The sequence below is a fragment of the Leptonychotes weddellii genome, chromosome 9 (genome assembly GCF_054177405.1).
Source record: "Leptonychotes weddellii isolate Sample4059 chromosome 9, ASM5417740v2, whole genome shotgun sequence".
Lineage (NCBI taxonomy): Eukaryota > Metazoa > Chordata > Mammalia > Carnivora > Phocidae > Leptonychotes > Leptonychotes weddellii.
In genome coordinates, this window is record NC_138377.1 from 100,118,366 (window position 1) to 100,130,299 (window position 11,934).

The 11,934-nt window shown below is 38.1% G+C and overlaps 1 protein-coding gene and 1 pseudogene across 1 annotated transcript in view; one reads left to right on the forward strand and one right to left on the reverse strand.

The window, feature by feature from the left end:
* Nucleotides 1–11,934, forward strand: part of NEO1 (neogenin 1) — a 212,546-nt gene that overhangs the window by 127,293 nt on the left and 73,319 nt on the right. The gene's annotated exons all lie outside the window — the stretch shown is intronic.
* Nucleotides 2,700–3,727, reverse strand: LOC115940239 (V-type proton ATPase subunit G 1 pseudogene; annotated as a pseudogene).

Here is an 11,934-nt window from a genome sequence, read left to right on the forward strand (position 1 = left end):
GTTTCCTGACTTGTTAATTTTAGCCATTCTGACTGGTGTGAGGTGGTATCTCATTGAGGTTTTGATTTTTTAATGATTTTTATCCTTTTAAATTTGTTAAAATGTGTTTCATGGCCCAGATGTTGTCTCAGGGAATTCCCATGTAAGTTTATGAACAACATGCATTGCCCTTTTGTTGGCTGGAATATTTTTTAAATGTCAGTTGGATCAAGGTGATTGGTAATGCTATTCAGGTCATCTATATTCTTACTGATTTTCTTTCTGCTTAGTCTACAATTTACTGACAGAAAGCTGTTTAAACTCTCCAATTATAATAGTGAATTTACCTATTTCTGTTTGCAGTTCTATCAATTTTTGCTTTATGTACTTTGGCATGCTTTTTGGGGTGCATATGTGTGTAGGATTGTTATATTGTCTTAGAGAATTGAAAACTTTTTCATTATGTAATGCCCCCCATATTCCTAAATAATCTTCCTTATTCTGAAGTTTGCTTTGTCTAAAATTAATAAAGCTAGCTATTCCATTTTTCTTTTGATTAGTATTAGCATTTTATATCCTTCTTCATCCCTTTACTTTTTCTTTTTACTGAATTCATTATAATTTTTAGTCATGTAGTCTTCTAATCAAGGGATATTTAAACTACCACCGCTAACACAAGATCTTTTAAAAAAAACTATGTTTATATAAAAAGGGATCCTCCTCAAAATATTGGAGTTATTGTTCTAATCTGTACCAGAAAGATGTTTCTAACTCAGCTGAGCCTCCTTGGACAGGGCCTAAGAAGAGAGTTTGTAATCTGCTTCCTGATCACGTCCCCTTCATCCCTTGAATATTATCGCGTACAGGCATTGCCCTAGCCCATGGCTTTCTGTTCCAGCTATCATTGTCCTTTACTTCTTCTCTATCTTATCTTCTCCCGCCAATATTCTTTTACCAGTTTTTTTGATTGCAGTAAAATACATATAACGTTTACTTTCTTGACCATTTGTAAGTGTACAGTTCATTGCCATTAAGTACATTCATATTGTACACCTGTTACCACAGTCTGTCTCCAGAACTCTTTTCATCTTGCAAAACTGTAACTCTCATAGACTGTCTTTTTTTTTTTTTTAAGATTTTATTTATTTGACAGAGAAAGACACAGCGAGAGAGGGAACACAAGCAGGGGGAGTGGGAGAGGAAGAAGCAGGCTTCCCACTTAGCAGGGAGCCTGATATGGTGCTCGATCCCAGGACCCTGGGACCATGACCTGAGCTGAAGGCAGACGCTTAAGGACTGAGCCACCCAGGAGCCCCTGTCCGTCTTTTTGTGACTAGCTTATTCTACTTGGCGTAACGTCCTCAAGGTTCATCCGTGTTATAGCATATGTCAGAATTTCTTATCTTTTTAAAACTAAACAGTATTCCATTATATGTATATATAACATTTTGCTTATCCTTTCATCCATCAGTGGATACTTGGGTTGCTTCCACATTTTAGTTATTGTGAATAATGCTATGAACATGGGTGTACAATTCTTTTGGATTTATACCTAGTGGAATTGCTAGATCCTGTGAATTCTATTTTTAATTCTTTTGAGGAACTGCCATTCTGTTTTTCATTGTGGCTGTACCATTTTACCATTTTACATTCCTACCAGCAGTGCACAAGTGTCCCATTTCCTCTACATTCTTGCTAACACTTGTTATTTTCTGTTTTTGTTGTTTTTGTTTAATAGTAACCATACTAATGGACGTAAAGTGGTCATCTCTTTACTTTTAAATGGGTTTAAAATGGGTTTCTTATAGACAACATGTCTATAGTTAGATCTTGTTTTTTTAATCCATTTGGACTGTCTCTGTCATTTAATAGGTATATTTAGACTACTTACGTTTAAACTGATTATTGATGTAGTCAGATTAATAGCTATTGTGTTTGTATCTGTTTTCTATCTATTCATTAATTTTTTTGTTGTTTCTTTCCCCTCTCTTTTTCTGCCTTCTATGGTTTTGAGTATTTTACATGATTCCATTTCATCTCTCTTAGTGTCAGTTATACTTCTTTTTAAAAGTTTTTGGTGAGGAGCGCCTGGGTGGCTCAGTCGTTAAGCGTCTGCCTTCAGCTCAGGTCATGATACCAGGGTCCTGGGATCGAGCCCCTCATTGGGCTCCCTGCACAGCGGGAAGCCTGCTTCTCCTTCTCCCACTCCCCCTGCTTGCGTTCCTGCTCTCGCTATCTCTCTCTCTGTCAAATAAATAAATAAAATCTTTAAAAATAAATAAATAAAAGTGTTTGGTGATTGCCCTAGACTTTACAAATATATTTTTAACTAATCTATGTTCATCTTCAAATAACACCATAATAACACTTCTAATAACACTTCAAATAACTAATCTATGTTCATCTTCAAATAAAGACTGCTTCCTTTAGTGTAAATACTTTATAACAGAATATTTCCAATTCCTCCTTCCCGTTCCTCTGTATTGCAGTTACTCGTTTCATTTATCCATATTACTGCTTTAAGCAGTTACCTTTTAGATTAGTCAAGAATACGAAAAACAAAAGATTTTATCTTAGGTTCATTTATTCCTTCTCTGACACTCTTTTTAAATGTAGATCCAGGTCTTTGGTTTAATTTTTCTTCTGCTTAAAGAATTTCTTTTAACATCTTTTTCAGGACAAATCAACTAGTGGTAAATTCCATCAGTTTTTTTTTGAAATGCATGACAAAGTCTTTACTTTCAAATGATTATCAGTACACCAAGTAAGAACATGTATACAAGTTCTTGAATTCTATCATCTAATAATTTTGATTAAGAGAAACTAAGAGCAGCCCGAACAATATATACTAGTATTTGCTATTCCACCCTTAGCCAAAAGGACAACTTGAGGCCAGCAGCTGCTTCACACAAGTTACAGTAACTATTTACTACTTTTCATAGAGAAAGCCCCTGACCTTCAAGAAAGCTTTAGGGAAAAAAAAAATTTAATCCCTTTCTTTCTTTAAACATAATTTTTTTTTTTTTTACTACATCTGAGAAAGAAAAAGTACTGATACATATGTTGCTTGAGCTAAAAGGCATAGGAAAACAGACAACGTATACACATTAAATTTCTAAGAAATATGAGGTAAAAGGAGAGAATCTTTGGATAAGCTCTACGTTTGTACAAATAAGCTAGATTTACTATTCTCCAAGAAGTGAAGGGACCTACTACATAATATACAGAAATAGTTTAATGCCTTTTCACAAGGATGTAACTACTCAAGCTTTGCTGAAGCTTCGTATCCCATGAAGGCACCTAACATGCCAATCTGCACGCAGAGCTGCTCCTTCCTCCCCTCCCCATTTATGTGGTAGTTTCCATGGATTTCTGGCCGGATGTCACAGACAAAGACCAGCAGGTTATCCAAGACTTCATCCCTGTTCTGCTGGAAGTAGGCCTGGAGGATGGTCATCTTCTCCTGGGTCTTCTTCTCCACTTCGGTGCTGCAGCTGCCATGGGATCCCAGAGCCGCAGCTTCCCTGGCCTTGAACTCCTTCTCTCTTTGCAGGCGGTATTGTTCAGTTTCAGCCTGAGCTGCTTCTTTGGCCTGCTTCAGCCTCCGGTTCTTTTGCTTGCGGGTCTCTGACACCTTCTCTGCAGCCCGCTTCTCGGCCTGCAGCAGCTGCTGGATGCCCTGCGACTGGGTGGCCATGGCAGGGGCGACTCTGAGGCCGAGGGATGCAGCCTAAATCGGTTCCAGCGGGTCCCTTCCCATCAGTTTTTGTTTGTCTGAGAAACTATTTCTCCTTCACTTTTGAAGGATAGTTTTAGAATAGAGAATTAGATAGATATAGAATATAGATACAGAATGCACAGTTGGTGGTTATTTTTTTCTTTCAACACTAAAGATTTCATTTCACTCTCTTTTTTCTTATGCGTTTTTTTGATTAGGAAGTTCATTATAATCTTTACTGTTCTTCTACAGGTAAGGTGATTTTTTTTTCCATGCTTACTTCTTTCAAGAATTTCTCTTTGTCTTTGGTTTTCAGTGATTTGAATATGGTATGTTTAGGTATGATTTTTTTTTTTTAACATTTATTTGGTGTTCTCTGAGTCTCCTAGATACGGTATTTGTCTAATTAATTTTGGGAAGTTCTCAGCCATTATCACTTCAGATACTTATTTCTGCTCCATTGTCTCTTTGTTCTCCTTCTGGTATTTCAGTTAGACATATGTTCTACTTTTTGATATTGTCCCACCGTTTTTGGATGTTCTGTTTTTTTTTTTCATTCTTCTTCTTTTCATTTCAGTTTGGGACCTATCTTCAGATTGATTCTTTCTCAGCCATGTCAAGTCTCAGCCCATTGAAGGCATTCTTCTTTTCTGTTACTGTGTTTTTTATTTGAAGTATTTTGTTTTGATTCTTTAGAGTTCTGTCTCTTTGCTTACTCATCTGTTCTTATATGTTATCTACCTTTTTCATTAAAGCCCTGAGCATATAAGTCATGGTTATTTCACATTTCCTATCTGATAATTCCAACATCTATGTCATAAGATATTGTTCTGGTGGTTGTTTCATTTCCTCAGACTGTTTGTGGTGTTTTTTCCCTTGCCTTTTGGCATACCTTGTAATTTGTTGTTGAATGTTAGGCATCTTGTTTCAGGTAATGGGAACTGAGATAAATAGGCCTCTAGTGTGAGGATTTATGTTAATCAAGGTAGGAACTGGGTTGTGTTTAATGTTTATTGTAGCTGTAGATATCAGGGGTTTCAAATACCCCTGTTGTACTTGATTTATTGGCCTTTCCTTTTGACTTTAGAACTTTCCCATGTTCTGTTCCTCAGAGAGTTTCATACAGTTCTTTCACCTGTAATCCACTGTTACTTTCCTTGAGTCCCATTTGTGTGGTGTTGAGATATGAACAAGGAGTACCATTTTATGATTAAGTCTCAGATTTTAAATGGGCTTGTGTCTCCTGGCTGTGACCATCACAAGTGGTATAGCTTTTCCCCCTACTTCCCATTCCCTTCCTTGCTGATAGTGTTTCCGATCTATTCCTTAAAGCCCTGTCCTGTGCTGACTGTGGGTTGTTGTTGTATTCTGCCCTCTCTTTGCCCCCCACTCCTCTTAGGTGAAATAAGAAACCTATAAGTTGGAGGGGGTAGAACTTCCATTCTCTAGCTGGAATAAGGTTTCAAAATGGTGCTCTAGCAAAGTCTTTTCTTCTGGAAAGTTGGCCTTTGTTATGGAAAATGCTCTGGGCATTTTTCACAGTTGTTACTCGACCCATCTCCCCACCCCCATATGGGAGATCTTTTTTGGATCCTCATGGTGAGAACCTGGTAGAGTTTCTAGAAGGAATGCCCACAAAGATATACATCATCTGTAAGACTGTGGCCTCCAGGAATTTCTTATTCTTTTTTTTTTTTTAAGATTTTATTTATTTATTTGACAGAGAGAGAGCACAAGCAGGGGGAGTGGCAGGCAGAGGGAGAGGGAGAAGCAGACTCCCCACTGAGTAAGGAGCCCGATGTGGGACTCGATCTCAGGACCCTGGGATCATGACCTGAGTGGAAGGCAGACGCTTAATCTACTGAGCCACCAAGGTGCCCTGGAAATTTCTTATTCTTACAATAGCCCACACTCAATCTCCAGCAGTTCATCAAAATTACCATTTAAGTGTCCTATCAGTTCATGTCTCCAGTGGCTTCGACTTTGTGTAAGCAGATCTTGGTTGCTCTATCTCTGTGGACACACCAGCTTTCCGTATTTGGGGGTGGCAGTTTGGCTTGTCATCTTAGTTCTCTGATGAATCCAAGTTGTTCATTTTAAGTTTCATTCTTTTTTAAGTTTGTCCAGCTTTTTCCTGGACAGGAATGATGACTTTCAAGCTCTTTACATACAGGACTGAAAACAGACATCTCTCCTGGCTATATTTTTAATTTCTAAGGTCTCTAAATGTTTTGCAAATAAAGAGCTATTCTTGTTTTACGGTATTCAGATCTTTAACATCTTCTTTTCTCTTTTTTTGAAGTTTGTATTTATTTATTTAAGATTTATTTATTTATTTGACAGAGAGAGAGAGCACAAGCAGGGAGAGTGGCAGGCAGAGGGAAAGGCAGGCTCTCTGCAGAGCAGGGGGAGCCTACTGCAGGACTCGATCCCAGGACCCCGGGATCATGACCTGAGCCAAAGACAGATGCTTATCTGACTGAGCCACCCAGGCATCCTTAAGTTTTTCTTTAAATTCCAGTTAACATACAGTGTAATAATTAGTTTCAGGTGTACAATACAGTGATTCAGCATTTCCATGTAACACCCAGTGCTCATCACAACAAGTATATTCCTTAACCCTCCTCACCTATTTAACCCATCCCCTACCCACCTCCCACCCCAAAAAAAAGAGAAAGAAAAAACTCTTAAAAACATCTTTAACATCATTTTTTTTTAAGATTCTATTTCCTTGAGAGAGAGAATGAGAGAGAGAGAACACAAGTGGTAGGGGGAGGGGCAGAGGGAGAAGCAGACTCTCCGCTGAGCAGGGAGCCCGATGCACCCAGTACCCTGGGACCATGACCTGATCCTAAGACAGACGCTTAACTGAGCTACCCAGGCACCCCAATCTTTAACATCTTTTAAAGTTTTCTTCCATTTTCTTATTCTGTTCTCTTGGTTATTATTTCTTTTATTGAGTTTTGTACCTCTTTTTCATTGTGTTAGTTCCAAATGCTTTAGCTTCCTATGCATATTTATCTTTATCCTTGTTTGCTTGTTGTTTACCTATGTAGTCTATTCATGAAAGTTTGCCCTAAGTACTCTTTTCGGGAAAAGGGTTTTAGGTCAAGGGTAACACCAGGGCAGTGTGTGACTCAGTGTGAGCAGAAGGGGAAACATCTGGCCCAGGTATCCCAAAGATTGTTCTTTACTTAATTGCCCATGTGTTTTCTCATGTCTTTAATCTGTGAAACATGTCTGGGCTTGCTCTTATCTGCTCATTTAAAAAATGTTTTCTCCTTTGTCAGATTGGGCTGTAGATTTACTCTATTCTTTTGTTTTCACCAAACCACTTCCTATTTTTTAAGAAGTCCTCAACATTTTAATTTTAAGGATGGCATCTTTTCTTCTCCAGCTATTTTTTTCTGTAATTTCAAGAAATTTGGATTGAAGGAGAAAGTAACTTAATAATAGATTTAACTACTACCATTGTTAATAATGAGTTAATACTAATTGCACATTTACTCTCATAGGGTTTCTGGACTGTATTCCAACATGAGGAGAGGTCGCCCCCAATACCAAAGCAATTCTTGGACACCAGCAAGTGTGTTCAAGAGTTCAACTCAACTCTCACACTGTCTGCTCAGAGATAGCATCAGATTCCACAGGTTAAGGGCTCAGTCCTACAGCACTCCTCCCCCCACCCCGCACCCCCGCTCCCCTGACACCACCACCACCTTCAGACACTAGTCCCAAGTCCCAGGCTGTCACTTGTGCTTCTGACCAACTGACTACAGATTGCAGTTCCAATGACCTCCTCCTTAGGTTCAATTAATTTGCTAGAGTGGCTCATAGAACTTAGAGAAACACTTTTACCAGTTTATTAAAGGATATGATACAGGATATGAATCAACAACCAGTGACGACATACATAGGTCAGGGTGCCAAACAAAGGAGCTTCTATCCTCATGGAGCTTGGGGTCTGGCTTGTTGACATGTGAGAGTTTTCTGGTTCCCCAAGCATGGAAGCTCTCCAAAAAAGGTCAAAAAGCTGTCCTCTTGTTTTTTGTTTTTTGTTTTTTTAAGATTTATTTATTCTGAGAGAGAGCGAGCGAGTGCACGTGAGTGGGGGGAGGGGCAGAAGGAGAGGGAAAGAATCCCAAGCAGACTACCCACCAAGCACGGAGCCCGATGCAGGGCTCAGTCCCATGACAGTAAGCTCATGACATGAGCTGAAACCAAGAGTCGGATGCTCAACCAACTGAGCCATCCAGGTGCCCCTGTCCTTTTGGGGTTTTATGGAGGCTTCATTACATAGTCATGATTGGTTAAGTCATTGGCCATTGGCTGATTCAACCTTCACCCTTCTTCCCTCCTTAGAAGTGGTGGGAGTTGGGAGGTGTACTGAAATTTCCAAGCCTTTAATCATATGGTTGGTCCTTCTGGCAACCAGCCCCCACCTTTGGGTGGGTTCCAGAAGTCACCTTCATTAATAACTAGATACCCATTTTACCTTTATGGCTCTGAAGCGTTTTCAGGAACTGTGAAGACCAGATAGAGTTTTTAAAATACATCCCAATATGTGCCAGGGAACATGCTAAATGCCTTCAGTGTATTATCTCTTTTCATCTTTACATCAACACAGTAACATGGATGTTGTTATTTGTATGTATACTTAAGAAAAATGAAGTTTAAAAACATTAACCTGCCCAGGATCCCACAGCTAAATCTGTGTCGGAGCCAGGATATGAACCTAGCCTGTCCGACTGATTGAACAAACAGATCCATTTAAACGCTAGCCTAAAACTGTACATGCATAGCTTCTACCCCATCAAACTCATTGACTTCAGTTCCTCACCCACCTTGCTTTTTATCACTTAAGTTGTTTCACTCTTTGTTTCACTCTTAAAATGTAGTTCCCTCCTACTAGGACCAAATTTTGTACATCTTTCAAGACCCAGCTTTAAATACCACCTCAGCTGCGGCACTGTTGTCAGTCTTCCAGCAGAAATAAATCTCTTTTTACCTCATTTTACATTTGTTTGATCTCCTTTCTAGGACTGTCTGCTTTCTCCTTTAATATAGCCATTGGGTGCAAACGGTTCTTCCCTACTAAACTGTAAGGTCACCAGGAAAAAGATTTGTGCCTTTTATTATTTGTGTCCTACATCTGTATTATTCCTAGCATTGCCTGACATGTAGCATTTCAGTAAGTACTATTAATAAATAATTAATGTATATTTATTCAGTTTAATTTTTGTCTTTATAACTGCATCCTTTTAAATCAATTTCTACATCAGGGTTGTTGACTTATAAATATATGTGTGGATTTTATTTAAATATGAGTAGGGATCTTGAGCATATCTGTTTTAATCCTGCTGATGGGATTAATATTTATGAATATCCAAGAAATGGAAAACAGTTTTAGAACTAATTAGGTGGAGACTCCTTTATTATACTGGCATCAATAAAAGTATCTAAATTTGAATGAAAATTTCAGGGAAATTCAAGATATTCGGGAGTCATTTGCATGCTAAATAAACATTTTGATTTCTTCTTCTAGAAGTTAAATAATGTGGATTATAATATGGAAGATGATTCCCAAATCAAAAGTAAGCAACAAATAAATCATTATTTCTGTCACATAAACCTAGAAGGAAAATAGCATGTATCTGCCAAGTTTTAAAATTCATGTCACAATTTCACAAAGCAATTTGGTTATAAAGTATCTTTCTTTGTAATACTACATAGCAATGAGACTTGGGCCACTTCATTTTTTTAAAAGACTTTATTTATTTGAGAGAGAGCGAGCGCGAGAGAGAGCACAGGGTTAGGGAGAGGAAGAAGCAGGCTCCCCGCTGAGCAGGGAGCCTGATTCAGGGCTTGATTCCAGGACCCTGAGATCATGACCTGAGCCTAAGGCAGATGCTTAACAACTGAGTCACCCAGGCACCCCAGACCTGTGCCACTTCAAACAAGTGACGTGTTAAACATAGAATAGCAAAGATTTATTAGCAAGATCATTTTTTTCTGTTTCAGAAGATCACAGAATTTGAGAATTACGAGTTTTATCTATACAGTGATTGTCTTAAGAATAACCTTTACCATTTTCCAATGATAGGACATTCTTTCTCATAAGACATCCCATTCTACTGTTGGATAGAATTTTATGTTTAAAAAGTTATTCCTTACTTTAAACTAAAATGTTTTTAAAATCTCGGTTTTTTGGAGCTTCTTTCTTACCTATACTTCGAAACTTTAGAATCTATAAAAACCTTAAGATTTTTAACACTAACTCTCATGTGGGGGGCATCCAGCAGAATGAGATAGAACATAGGCTATGGGGCTATAGCTATTTATTTATATGAGTTTCCTGAAAGCAGATGTTTATAAATCAGATTGTTAACAGTATAAGAGGATGCTAAACCTAAATCATCATCATTGTGTAGCATTATTCCTCTGCTTTAGTTTTCTTAATTCAGTATCATTATATTTTAAATTTGGAAATAGTGGTGAAATTGTATTAGTTTGAGAAAGGGGGAAGAAATCTTTTTCTTATGCTTCTCACTTATAAGCTTCCATGAAATATGCCTAATCTGTTGAGAGACACCATTGGGAACAACCAGTGCACAGCTTTGAACTCATTGTAACTGCCACATATTTTTCAGTGACTCCTTTATGTGATAGATTACTCTCAGGAGCAAATAATTTGCAGCTCTTCTCACATTCTGTTAGAGTTTTTATTTTTAATAAAGTGCTATGATTAATAGCCTAATGTAATAGTTGTTTCCCTGTTGAGTGTAAATGCTTCATTTGAATGTCTTTAATCTGAAGGAACAGTTGTTTTATTGGACTCTGGTTGTTTTTCTGTGCTTCTCAAGGTTTTTTGATTGCTTTCTTTGGGCTTTTTATAGTGGGAGGAGAAAATGAACTTCTCTATCAGAATTGTGGAGTAGGACCCAATAGAGAAATGTTAAGGATGAATACTGACATACTTGAACATTCATAAATATATTTTTATGATAATTTTGGAATGGGACAAGCATCTATTGGAATTCTGATTGATTTTCCAATGTCAATTATGAAAATACCTTGTCTCTTTGGACTACTGGTATTCTAATGATATTACATTATAGATGCTTTCTGAAATGCCAGGGTGCTTTCACTAAGTTGTTCTTTGTTTTTGTTGTTTTGGGGTTTTTTTTTTAATTTATTTTTTGCAAATTAGATTTAAAGTATAAGGTAAGACAGGTAGAAAAAATCATTGAAAAGTTGAGAAATTGTGCATTGAGTTTTTACAAGAATCTGGTGCCCCACTCATCAATAGACAGTTGTTCTTTGTTCTTGCTCTTGAAGTGGTGATACCCTTCAGCCTGGTCATTCCTACATCCACTCTCAGGAACGTGACTGGGAGCAGAAGTATAGGAAACACTTCTATATAACCACAGAGCAATTTTCCTTTTGTTCAGAAATCCAGAGTTTCAGGTCAGACTTCTTTGGCACTAACCATTGAGTACTTCATTAGTCCTAACCAGAAGCCAGCTACATTTGTTAATAGTGTGGTAGGCTAATAAGAAAATTTGAAAGGTTATCTTGTGAAATTGAGTATTGAAAGCATCTAACTTTTATTTGAAAAATAAGTTGGGTGAAACTTTTACAAAATAGAGAAAAATACATCAAGATTAATTTGGAAGTTGATTAGCATATGTGCATATGTGTACTTATATATACACAGATGTTATTCTGGCCTTTTTTTTTTGGCTAATAAGGGTATTTTGCTTTGTCTTAGAATTTAGGGAGAGCTGCTTATTTTTGTATAGTTAGTTAAAAGTCTTTACTTTCAGGGCATCTGGGTGGCTCAGTTGGTTAAGCGTCTGCCATCAGCTCAGGTCATCCTGGGATTTAATTCTGCGTCAGGCTCCCTGCTCAGTGGGGAGTCTGCTTCTCTCTCTCCCTCTGCCCCTCCCCCTGCCCCTTTTCTCTCTCTCTCTCTCTCTTTCGCTATCTCTCTCTCTCAAATAAATAAATAAAATCTTTTTTTAAAAGGTCTTTATTTTCGGGCGCCTGGGTGGCTCAGTCGGTTGAGCGACTGCCTTCGGCTCAGGTCATGATCCCAGGGTCCTGGGATCGAGTCCCACATCGGGCTCCCTGCTCTGCGGGGAGCCTGCTTCTCCCTCTCCCACTCCCCCTGCTTGTGTTCCCTCTCTCGCTGTGTCTCTCTCTGTCAAATAAATAAATAAAATCTTTAAAAAAAA